Here is a 13,187-nt window from a genome sequence, read left to right as displayed (position 1 = left end):
TTCAATTACCATATTATTTTCAGCATGCCTCTAGCATGTTTATGATTGTATTAGATAGTGCTTTACGCTGGCAAAGATATTAAAGGTGACTTGTTCAACATAACAGAGATACCAAAGGTTCTATCTTTAAAAGTTGTATGTACATATAGGAGATTAATCTATCTAAACTTTCAATTTGTTGTTAGCACAGTATAAAACTATTAATAGGTAGGCAGCTAGGCTAACAATTAAAAACACAAACAGTGAAAGAAACTAAGAACAATTTCAGAATCACATGCAATAAAAAGACAAAACCAAACAAAAAAAAGAAAAAAGACAAAAAGAGAAGAAGAACCACTCACTGAAATTAACCAAATCCCACAGATTAGACCAATTCAAATAAGAGGCATGACCCAAATTTACATCGAAAGCAGAAATTCAGCAAATACAGAAACAATAATTTTGTATAAAAAAAAACTACAAAATCAAATCCAATATAGGAGGGGATTCAATTACCATATTATTTTCAGCAGGATTTGCCTCTGGCATGTTTATGATTATGTAAATTTATACAGAAATTTACATGACCAATTCAGCGATATACTTAACAGCCACCACTAATTGTGTGAAAGCTTTCTGTATCACATATGACCTTGTATAAAGGTGACCAAGTGGTGGAAGGTTAAAACATCCTAATCATGTCTCAACTGAAATGTATGAATTTTGTTTTTGTATCCCTCTAGCATGCCAAAGGAACGAATAAAACAACACAGAAACAGCATTCAGAATCTAAAATCAGAATGACAAAGAAAGACTTTTGAATTATACACAAAGCTTCAAGAGGATCAATCAAAAGAAGACAAAGGAAACAAAGCACAAACAAAATCAAAGAAGATTTAAAACAATTTTGCAACTAAAGAAAGAAGGAAAAACACACCAATTGGATCAATATCGTTGCACCTAATCAAAACCTAGACCCAAATGCTTCTCTTCCCCTTGGCTTCAGTTCTGCATAAACAGAAAGGGGGGAAAAATACTTATAACCAATTCATATATGCAGATCTATATATATGAAATTTGCTGATATATAGGATTCATGTTGTAAAAGGTTCTTACCATAAGATTTCAAGGTTGAAAACTCAGAACAAAAACAAAGGCAAGAAATAACCAAAAACCCAAACTTGTTTAGAATGAAATCATTGGAATCAAAACATAAAAGAAGATCGGGACAATTGCTACCTAAAAACCCTCTACCTCTAGACTCTGATGCTTCTAACGTTTCTGGGCCGCTCTCGCTTTGTGTCTGTGATTTTGGGCAGCTGCTACAACATTTCTATTCGTTTAAGTCAGTGTATGTCCCTAAGTTTTGGGAGACAGAAGCCAGAAGAACAAAACTACAAAAGAGTGGAAAAAGATCGGGCTAGGGTGAATGGCCGATTGTAATTAAAAGGAAGCAGATGACCAAATCGTCTTTTCATCATCGGCTTGGTTCAAGCTGCAACTGTTACCAAGCCGAAGAATGATTAGTGAATCACGCACCCTCCTTTAATACGGAGTGGGCTGCAATGAACCAACACAAATGTAGACCAAATAGGCCCTACTGACGTGGCCTCTTCTCCTTCACAAAAACTGGCGAAATTTTGTTGACTGTTAACCTTCTGTTAATTGTAAATTTTGTGCTGTCATGGTAAAAGGATAAGGGGTTTCTGGTATATTGGCATCTGGGATGTGAGGGTTACAGCCTTGGCTTGACATTTATCTGGTTTGGCAGCTTATTCATCAAAGCCACGGAGAAGCGAGGACTTAGATGATCCCGGAGCTCCGCCGCATTAACCAACCAGCCCATTACGGGGTGGCGGACGCACGTAGGGACGAGTGGGGGCAGTTGGCCCCGATGATTTTTTATTTTTGTTGAACCGGTCTCCGTTTTTCCCCACAATCAATATCCAAATACTTGCTCTCCTTCCTCCTATATAATTCCCTTTGCATGCTGGCTTTTCTGGCATCCTTTGCTTAAGTGACCCCCTGATTAGGATTTTGTATCCACTAATCTACACCTACATCTACTTCTCATACCTTGATTCCTCTTCGCCTATGCCTTCTACTCAACTACCGTATCTATGTATTGCAACAAAGGTTTTCACAGGTTAAAGGAGAAGTAGAAATCATCGTATTCTGGGGTGAGAAAGAGAAGAGGAGGGATTCAAGATTGTGGTGGACTTCGGGGGGAGGATTTGGGTTTATTTCAGGAGAGGTGGATTCAAAAATTTTAATCGGGTTTGGGGAATAGTTTTCAGCAGGAAAAGAGGTGAGTGTTTGGTTTGGGTTTGTATGGGTTGTCTGAAATTGTGGTTTTGATTATGAAATATATCTGTATTTGTTGTTTGCTTTACAATCTCACTATTTGTTTCTGCAAAATCAATTCATACTAGAGATCGATGTTTGGACTTTGGAGCTTTGAGACTGCCAATATAATTAAAGTAGTTTCTAGCTTTTGCTAGAGATCAAGATGTACATTGGTGTGTGTCTTAGGGTGCTAACATCTGTTTGATTTTCTGGAGCTTTTTTACTTGCAGATTAGCTGCTGCTTTGACAACTATGATGTTCCTCAGGGACAGTTGTTTTATATATATATATATATATAAATATATATATATTTCAAATGGCAAGATATTATCACCTCTTGGCAAATTGGAAGTCCTAAGGGTCAGTACCAACTCCTCCAACCACAAACAAACTAGGCAAGTTATTTACTCCCAAACAAAGTTTATTATACTTGACTCAGCAATGTCATTAGACATTTCAAAACTACAAAACCAACAGGAACTATCACCCTGAATCACAGATTCATAACTCAGAGCCAATAAGAAAACAAAATAAATAGTTGTTTGCTGTACTTCAGTTTTAGCCTATAGTCTTATACCTTTTAATTATACTACCCGCTACAAAGCGTGGGCTCTGTAACTAGTAAGATCTAATACTCAGCTCCATCCCCTACTTCCAGTTGTTTATGCTATTATTTATTTGGGTGCTTTATTTGCAATTCATGTACTAAATGAAAATCGATCAATCTATTTGATATAAAATGTAGCAATTGAAGTTTTGTTTCATTAATACGAAGTTTTATTTTATAGTCGTTTATTTTTTTTCGGCCCCCATTGACAAATATTTTTGCGTCCGCTACTGATTACGGCCCTGCTGTAATTTCTTTCTGCTTCTGGTCTTTCATTTCCTTCACTTTGCCGTTACTTGATGTGTACATTTATGATTCTAGTTGAAGCAGTTTATAACCCAAATTGCAGCTGAAGCAGTTTCAAATTTATCTTAATTAGTTTCTGGGAGGAGCGTTAATCTTTTCGGTTCGGTTTATATTCATCGGATGTTCACCCCTTTATTTGATGGTTTGAACTGAATTAAAAATGATATCTTTTCCCAATTGGATTCAAATATATTTTCCTTTGATCAATTTTGGAGATAGTGGGAATAAAGTTTAGCTTTAACTTATGAGCTTCTTGATTCTGTGCAAATTGAAGCTTCTTGGTTCTTGTCACTTGTGGGCTCTAACTTCCCAACAAAAAGTGGAGATACTCATAGTTATTACTTCCAGTTTATGTAGTTTAGATGACTGGATTATGGTTAATTGGATGATGTTTGTATTTGTGCTTTTATTTATTTTATGTTAAGAGATAACAAGCGATTTGGTTTTGTTGTTGATGGCGGGTTTGAGGAAAGGAAGAAAAATAAAAGAGGAGAGAGGGGGAGAACGAAGAAGAGAGGGAAGTAACAGAGAGTTGTTGAGAAGAAACAGAGAGAGGAGAAGGAGGGAGGGAGGGACAAAGTTTGGTATTTGAGGGCTTGCACGGTTTGGGTGAACTTCTCCGTTGAAAGAAGTTGATCTTGGAATACTGCAATTGAACGAGTGAGAATTTAATCTTGGTGATGGGTTGTGCCGTGGGATTAAGATTAGGTGAAGAGGATGTCTGTCAAAGGCTTGGCAACTTGAGCTTTCCTGTTTTTACTTAGGATTGTGAGTGGTTTCTATCTTTTCTCTGAAGTGGTGTACTTGTTATTATGTTCTTGTTGATAATACTTTGATTATACTTTGAGTTTCAGTATAACAAGGTATTGTTGCCCCCTTAAGTACTAGAGTACCATCATGTTAGTATTATCAGCTTGCTAGTTGCTGATGGAAAGAGCTATAAACTGATATGTCCTTGTCACTTTGTTCTTTTCTCCTCTATATTGAATGAAGTAGCTTGAACCTTTTTTGTTTTTTTTGAGGGATGAACTCTTTTACAAGATACTCTTTTTTCAATTGTAAAGATAAGCAAATATTGCTCACACTTTCTTGCTGTCTAAACATCACTCAGTCCTTGGCTGTTTAATCTTAGGTTATAACTTTAATTTCAGTTTTGTTTAGGTGGTGCACTCTGTATACTAACTTCTTTATGCTAATTTGTGTTTTCAATATGGCTAATTCTATCTAATCGGATCATTTTCTTATGACAAGGCAATTGAAGTATGGTCATGGCTCTAGCTGGGAATAAAGCAGATCTGGTAGAGTGAAGAAAAGTGGCAGCAGAGGTAATTATCATTTTCTGTTTCTTATCCTGCTCACTGGTTGACTTTTATACAGCTCTTGATTGTTTGTGTCAAATTTTTTGATCTTGATTCATCAATGATCAAGCAATCTAATATGAAAATAATTCTATTGATATGCTTAGTTTCATTTGTTGCATAGTAATGTTTGTGTTTGTATTGATGTACTATAGTTTACGGTCTCATTCTTATGGTAATGGTCCCTTCCTCATGAATCTGATTTAACCATGATCTTTTCCTAGTAATTGTGGCTTGAAAGATAATTGTGTCTAGTGTATGTTTTCTTTTATTTACCTCTCTAGGTCAATTTTTTATTCTAGGATGTCTTGGCTCCTAGGATGAGATTGTGATAAAAATCTACAGGAAAAATTGCATGAACAATGGTTATGCTCATCAGCAACGGCTAATTCTGTGAAATTTATGTATTTCGTAAATAAAGAAAGCTGAAGAAGAAAATGAGACTTCGGTTACTATTTGTTGAATTGAATACTAATTGATTATGTTGTCTGCTTTCAAAAACAGTTGATTAAACTGAAATGACATATACAAAAAGCTGGACAAACTTCTAGGCTGAAGATGGTAAAAGACTTTGGTAGAGTTTCTGATCTAATCTGATAGAAATTTACTGTTTGCTATATGAGAAAATGCATATTTTTCATACAAAACCTGTTGCTCTTGCAGGAGGCACAAGCAAATGCTCAAGAGAATGGACTGAATTGAATGTATTGTTATACACCAAAGTAATTGGTACGTGAAGTAGAACGAGGAAGATCCTTGTAAAAGTTTGAACCCTATGTAGTAGAGAAAGATAAGTACCTTGTAAAACTCAATTATCTGGTAAACTTTTGTAGAAGCTTCATTCCTTTTATAACTTTTATGAGAAAAATTAAAATGTATCATTCCCTTTCGTAGAAGCTTTATTCCCTATTTGTATTGCTTTTATCCAAAAAACGTTGGCATGCATTTTTTTTTTTTTTTGCCCCGAATCAGTCATTGTCACTTAAATAATTGGGCCACAACAGCGTATAGCATATGCTTTCACTGCTACAGTGACATGTGAAGTGGATGGGAAAATGAAGAGAAGAGGTGGAAGCTGTTATAGGGTGGTAGATTTTTGTATTTGCATACCAAATTTTGTTTATTCATAAATAACACTTGCGTCAACAGTTTTGCTGTTGCAAAATGGCTTCAGCGACGTCAGAATGTTTCCGTCGCAATTGGTGGCATTGCAAATACTAATAGCAACGCCACTAATTGCGACCAAAGCATTGTCATCGCATTGCCGTTGCTAACGTTCTTCTTCCCTCTTTTTTTTTTTTTTTGCCATAACAAAAGAGCCTCTCCCCAGTTGAAGTTGTTGAGTGCACATTAGTTCCTTCATTAACTGCCTTCTCTAGTTGCACCATATTAATATGTACTCTGTAAAAAAAATTAACCCGATCCGCCTTCATTTAAACGTTAGACAAAACGGTCAACTCTTCATACCCTTATACTTCCCTAAGGGGAGCCATACCAGGAGGAGATGAACTTCTAGAAAGTTTTACATTAGTTTATATAGCACATTCCCACGAGAGTGTGAGAGCTGACAGATCAAAAAAATAAATTGCGAATGACCGGTTATGAGCATATTAGTTTTATGTGAAATTGAAGGTACTTCTTCAAAGTAAAGCCAAGCCAAGTTAGTTGAGACCCCATGCCAAATATTGGATCAACCTTCATAAGAATCATAAGGGTATGCAAAGAATATTCAATCATGTCAAAGCCAAGCAAAGAAAGGGGTCATCGATAGACAAAAAAAAAAAAAAAGAGTTACGAAGAGCTAATCAAACACCTGAGTCATCTATGCATGCTCTTTCCTGAGAAATACTGTCTCAAGCCATGCCTATGTCAAATATCAAGCTAGCTTACAGAAATATGAGCTGCTATGAACTTTCTTTAAACCCAAAAACGTAGTCAAACACACAAATCTTAGTAAACCTACTCTAACACCCGATCTCTTAGCCATGTTATTGGACCACCATTCTTTCAAACTTGTAGACATCATAGCCAAAAGTTGAGCTGCTGTTAATAGTCCCTTAGCTTGCTAGTAATTCAGTACTATACACGGCACCAAGGTTCTCCATTCAGCCTGAAAATAAGTACCAAGAGCTAGTTTATCTCTTAAGCTTTTATTCACGCTCTTTCCTAAGGTATACTGGGGGCTTGGTGAAAGATGATTCATGAGCACAGACTCATAGTCTATTGATTCATTGGAAAATTAAGTCAGCCTCAACAATCACTGCTGTATGATTCATCATCACCACTACATGCTAAGTAATCCTTGCAAGGTACTATCAAGCTACAAAAGACCACTTCTTTGCTCATTCAAGGTATCACATACAAAAAAAAAAAAAAAAAGAGTCAAAGTTCCTATGATGTTCGAATTATTAAAAGTCCATCTACACAATGCCAAGTTCGTGCTCATCATAGGCTCATGCCAAGCACATTCTCACAACAATGCTCATGCCAAGCACATGCTCACGTCAATGCTCATGTCAAGCACTGCTCATGCCAAGCTCGTGCTTATGCCAAACTCATGCTCATACTCAAGCCAAGCAGATCCACGACCAAGAGGAATACGCCAAGCCTTAAAACAAGTTCATGCTAGGCCAAGCTTTCACTTATGACTTCATCTTGTCTATTAACTTCAATATCATAGTCAGTGAAAGCATCTCCTTGTGCTAGTTCTTCAGCAAGTTGGCTTTCCCTTTCTGAATCATGCTCTGATGCATTACTAGACGTTGAAAAACCTCCAACTTGACCATTTTGATTATCAAGCACTGACGCAAGAGAATTTGCAATGTCAGATTGACTATTGTTGTTAGCATTGACTGCAGGAATTGCCTCAGATTGGTTAGCAGCATCTGTGGGGTTGGTGCCTGTCTCGAGAGCAGTTGACAGATTGCTTGGTCCATTGTCCCTCCACCCTGCAAAGCTAAGACTGCTAAACACAAAGTTGTAAACATCAGAGTGAGCACGGTTTGGCCTCACAAACATAAACCAAGTATAATAACATCTGTTTTATGTACCTAATGATCTGTCAAAGGCCATGCGTACAAAAGCTTCAACTGAAGCATCTACTGCTTGGCACTGTAGTTTACTTTTCCTTGATTCAAGATGTTGCTGCAAGTAAATAAATTTAATAGTGTTCATTCTCTAAATAAAATTCAAATAGTGTTCAAACAAAAATGTTCAAGTCACCTGTATGGAGAATTGGTCTCTGGATTTGTCAAATCCAATGCCTTCTCCACTGTTATTTCCTCATAGTGCTTCAGCAGCAAGCTCCTTTTCAAACCTGCAAAGTCAAGAAACTCTTAGGATGACTAACGACTATACATGGCTGATGGAAACATCTTGATTGCTCATCCCCAGTGCCCTTTTTGTATCTCGTTCTCTGAAGCCCATGATCATCACAAGAGAGAGAGATTCATCCAGCACCTGAAGCTGGAATCCACAACCAAAAATTCATCCAGCACCTGAAAATACATGTTAATTGGATTTCGTTGAAACTAATGATTTCACTCAGAAAAGTGGGAGACATAGAATACCAGCATAGTGTGCATGATAAATTCTGTGGAAACTTGAAAGAGGACATCCATTTTTTTTTTTTAACAAAATTCGTGCACTTTGCATTTGTATGAAGAGAAGACTCGACTGTAAATTTAAGTACATTTTATAATTTTGGACCTCCATAATCCTATCTACAAGAAGCAAACATTCAGTGCATGACATGGCCCTTCTCCTTTCCAATTACCTGGGTGAACTTCTCTTGTACAGAAGTCAACACCGTCATTGACTCATCAACCTGACCACTGTGATACGCCGCCACCCCTTCCAGCAGCTCCAGTATCAAATATCTATAATGAGAATCAACAAAGTAAGTAGACCTGCGTAGTGTAGACAAACATTAAGATATGTAGTAGAAGTAGTCACAGTGCACGCTCTGGATAACAACCTGCCTGAAGGAGTCTTAACACGAGAAGAATCCTTTCCATGAGCTCGTTCAAGACCCTCTCTAGCTTTCTCAAGGCGAATTCCTGCCACTGAGAGCTAGTTTATGTCTCTATTCATGAAATAACACCAAACCATATTGATTCGCAGTATAGAAGGATTATCGACCAGCTGAAAGCAAACAAAACATAGCGAATGTTATACACTCATATTGAAACCAATCTAACAAAGTGAAAGGCAGATTGATATAATTTAACTGTCAAAGTTACACGGCCACATTTACTTCATAGTAATACAATGTCTTCAATAAAGTAACTCACTCACCTTAATAACTGATGGATCGCAGAGAGAGAAAGCCTCCTACAAGAATGAAAAAAAGGAAGAAAATACAAACCACAGAGTTTAGGAGACATAAGCTGCTATAACAAGCATGGACAAGCCAAGTAACTTGCAAATTTCATATGAACGAAACTATCAGTTTCAAAAAGGCACCAGTAACAAACCTCCTCCATGCTGAGCACTTCCATTGCATCTTGGTAATTTTGTGCTTTAATCAGTTGCTTTGCATTGGTATGTAACATCAGGCTCATCATGATTGCCCTGTCAAACAACATTTCAAATCTTACTTCAAACTAAAAATGGAATTGTATCCCCTAAATTTCTCATAGAAGGATCTAACTTGAGAACAGAAATTACTGAACCCTGATTAAATCATACCGCTGATCAGTCTCTGATCCCATTTGTACTTTCTTCCCACTCTGATTTCCAAGTACTATGTTGAAATCTTCAATTGGCAATGAACCATCAGCATGTCTCTTCGACATCGCAGTTGGAGCAGCCCTATAAATTTAATAGATACACAGCCTGGTCAAAACCAAAACACAGACATTTACTAAAATGAAACATACTAAACAAAACACACAGGTCTGAAAGATAACTTTTCTTCTGAAACTTTTTTAAAGCTCATAGATAATTATAAGTTGTAGATAAAACTCACATTTTTTCTGACTACCAAAAACACTATTAAACCCAGAATAGAGTGTTTATCAGATAAACAGCCACCAGAATCATACAAAAACACACTCATATGCAATGAAACCGATTCTACCACCAAGCCAACTAACATAACGAAAGTTTTCATAAAGCTAAATTCTTTCATCAAAATCAAACAAACACATGAATAACACAACCAAATTTGAATCAAATCCATGGCATAAACTATTATATTCGATATGAAAATTGTAGAATCTAATACGACACGGCGTTATATCAAATACGATATCAATTCAAGGAACTTGTAATGTAACACTTAACATCGAGACTAACCCAGAATCTCATCATTAAGCATAATGTCTATGCTATTTTCATAATTAATCGAATGCATATTCCCATATCAGAAATCAAACCACTCCATGCTCAATCCCAGAATCGGCAGATGCAATTTCCTATTCCCTACAATTTCACATTTCCTCCATATACTAAACGACTAACAACAACAAATCGGAGCAGAGATATTACCTGAAACTGGTCACAAAACCTGAGTCTACTCCTTCCTTCCGACAGCCAATACTTAAAAGGATTTGCCTTATTTCGCCCTGTTTCGATAATCTGAAACTCGGTTTTCAAAATACAGTGGGCTTTCTTTGCAGGTCGCAATCTTCTCGATAAAATGAGATATCCTTTGCAGATTGGTGTTTTGAAGAGATGAAGGACGACGGAGAAGGGTATTTAGTCTTGGAATCTTATCTCCTCCTCGATGCAGCTGCCTCTCCCCTTCTCCCCTAAAAGCCCTTGCGGTAACTTCTTACTTTACAGTTTCATCTTCCCTGTCCTATGTGAGTTGACGCGGTCAAACTAACGGAAGTCCTCACGGCATCTGTTGGTCTACAATGTAGTTGGTTCATTGCAGACAATATAATAGAAAGTTGCGCTGGTGTTCATTTCTCCGGTTCATTTAACAGTACTTTGGCTCGAAGTGGAGTGACGTTTTTAGCCTCCTTTCAAATTTTTTTGCAGCTCTGCCACCGACCCGGATGTATCATATCTTCCCGTTGTTTTGCCTAGGACTGCCACTTGGTTTGGTAATTACCAAACCGACTAAATATCAACCGATATTTTAGGTTTGGTAAACCGATTTTTTGATAACCAACACCGATAAAACCGAAATCAAATATTACCGAAAAAGTTGGTTTGGTTTTGGTAAATATCGAATCTACCGATTATCTAAATATTAGTTTTATATACTATGGTTTTCAATACACATACATGTCTATTAAGAAATAAACATAAAAGTTTTCATAATAATATGAACATTACTCAATATACTACATAATTAATAGTACATGTATTTTGAGTAACCTAGTCCAAGATGGTTAAATAACCTAGTTTTATTGAAAATAGATAAAATTTGATGTCAAACATACAAAAGAAAGCTATGATTAGTAGATGAATACGAAGTTTATGGTTATAAAATTGAAAAACCTAATTTTGTTCATTCTAATTTATACTACAAAGAATTTGTTGTTCTAAAGTTGGTAATACCGAAAACTGAAATACCTAATTTGGTAGATATGATTAAAAACTGAAAATTTTGGTTGGTAATTGGAAGCTCAATTTTGAAACCAAATGCTTTGATTTTGAAGTTAGTGATACCTATAACCGATTCAAACCGATCGAGTGACAGCCCTACTTTTGCCCTTTCTTCTGCAGTCCTGTAACGATCTTTATCAATTGTCAAGAGTGATTGAGAGATACAGAGAGAGAGGGATAAAGAAATCGGTTGCGTTTCTTTGTTTTGCGCAAAGAGATAGAGATATGGAGATAGAGATAGAGAAATCGGGTGTGTTTCTTACTTTCTTTGCTTTGCACGAAGAGAGAGAGAGAGAGAGAGAGAGAGGCAAATTCTCACCTCATCATCTCAGCACAAGGTTAGTTACTCTCCTTTTGAACTCATCATATCCTTCTCTGTTAGGGTTTTCGCCCTAACTACTGGAATTTGTAGCAAAAAAACTGAAAGACAATGAAGAAGAATTAAACAAGAAAATTTCTATTATCGTAGATGCTTTCGAATACAGGGCAAAGCAGCTCAAATAGGCTGGATCGTTCACATGACAGAAACATGGCGCAACAACATTGGACACAAAACATAACGTAACAGCTAAGCAGATTCCCTCACGAGGATGACCAAACGGTGCGTAGCACATGAAGTAAACAGTACGTTTAATTAAACAAAGGAAAAGAGACCAAGTCAATTATAGTAGGCCAAATATGTTGACCTGCCTAACATTCCACCCCCCTTCCAGATAAACTTGTCCACAAGTGCAACATTTGAGAAAGACAAACACTCACTGAGATGGACTACTGGAGTTTCCATCAGGATCAAAGGTAGGAAATCGCATCAGAATCATGTCTTCGTCCTCCCAAGTAGCTTCTTTTGGTGTGGTTCCAAACCATTGAACTAACCATTGTGTAGCTGCAGATCCATTTTTCTTGTAAATCCTTCTCTGCAACACTGCTACAGGCTCCCACTTTGGGTTTTCTGGGTCCACCAAGTACGGCAGTTGTGGTGAAGGAATTATAGATTCACCAATTTTCTTCTTGAGCAATGAAACATGGAACACATTATGTATCCTAGCAGTGGGGGGAAGGTTTAGTCTGTAGGCTACTTTACCAATTCTTTCGGTGACTTCAAATGGGCCATAATACCTTGGTGAAAACTTGTGCAGATCCTGCTAGTGAACTGAATGTTGCTTGTAGGCTTGCAGCTTGAGGTACACATGATCTCCAACTCCAAATTCTCGCTCAGTGTGCTTCTTGTCATATGCAGTCTTCATCCTGGATTGAGCCACTTGTAAATTCCTCTTGAGTAATGATAAAAGCTCATCCTACTCCTCAATTGATTATCCACATGAGCTACAGCAGTAGAACCAGACTGGTAAGAGTGGATAGCAGGAGGTGGATACCCATACAGAGCTTGAAAGGGACTCATTTGAATAGCTGAGTGGAAAGCAGAGTTATACCACCATTCAGCCCAAGGAATTGCTTGAACCCAAGAATGTGGCTTCTCACCAGCAACACATCTTAAATATTGTTCCAAAGTCCTGTTAAGGTTTTCAGTTTGGCCATCACTCTGAGGGTGGTAAGCAGATGATTTATCTAGCTTGGTGCCTTGTAGCTTGAAAAAGGATTCCCAAAACAAGCTAAGAAACACAGGGTCCCTGTCAAATAGGATGTGTTCTGGCATGCCATGTAGCCGAAAGATCTCTTTCACAAACAAATGTGCCACTGAAGCAACTGTGTAAGGATGGGACATTAGTATAAAGTGAGCAAACTTAGTCAGTCTATCTATCACCACCCAAATGACTGTTTTTCCTTCTGAGATAGGTAGGCCATCAATAAAGTCCATGGAGATATTAGCCCATGCTTTATCAGGGATTGAGTTTGGCTGGAGTAGGCCTAGAGGGGCTATTGCCTCATAATGGTTAATTTGGCAGATGTGGCATCTGGCAATGAAGTGCTTAATGTCTCCCAACATTCCAGGCCAGGCAAAGCTTCTCTTGATTCTCTGATAAGTTCTTGTTCTCCCTGCATGCCCCCTTACTCGTCCTTTATGAAATTCC

At 37.4% G+C, this 13,187-nt stretch overlaps 1 pseudogene; it reads right to left on the bottom strand.

Annotated features, from left to right (window-relative positions):
• Positions 1–7,221: 7,221 nt before the first annotated feature.
• On the bottom strand, positions 7,222–12,401 carry LOC112203465 (annotated as a pseudogene).
• Positions 12,402–13,187: the final 786 nt, after the last annotated feature.

Source organism: Rosa chinensis, chromosome 5 (assembly GCF_002994745.2).
Source record: "Rosa chinensis cultivar Old Blush chromosome 5, RchiOBHm-V2, whole genome shotgun sequence".
Taxonomy (NCBI): domain Eukaryota; kingdom Viridiplantae; phylum Streptophyta; class Magnoliopsida; order Rosales; family Rosaceae; genus Rosa; species Rosa chinensis.
The sequence above is the reverse complement of the archived record's forward strand: the minus strand, read 5'-3'. Positions and strand labels throughout refer to the sequence as shown.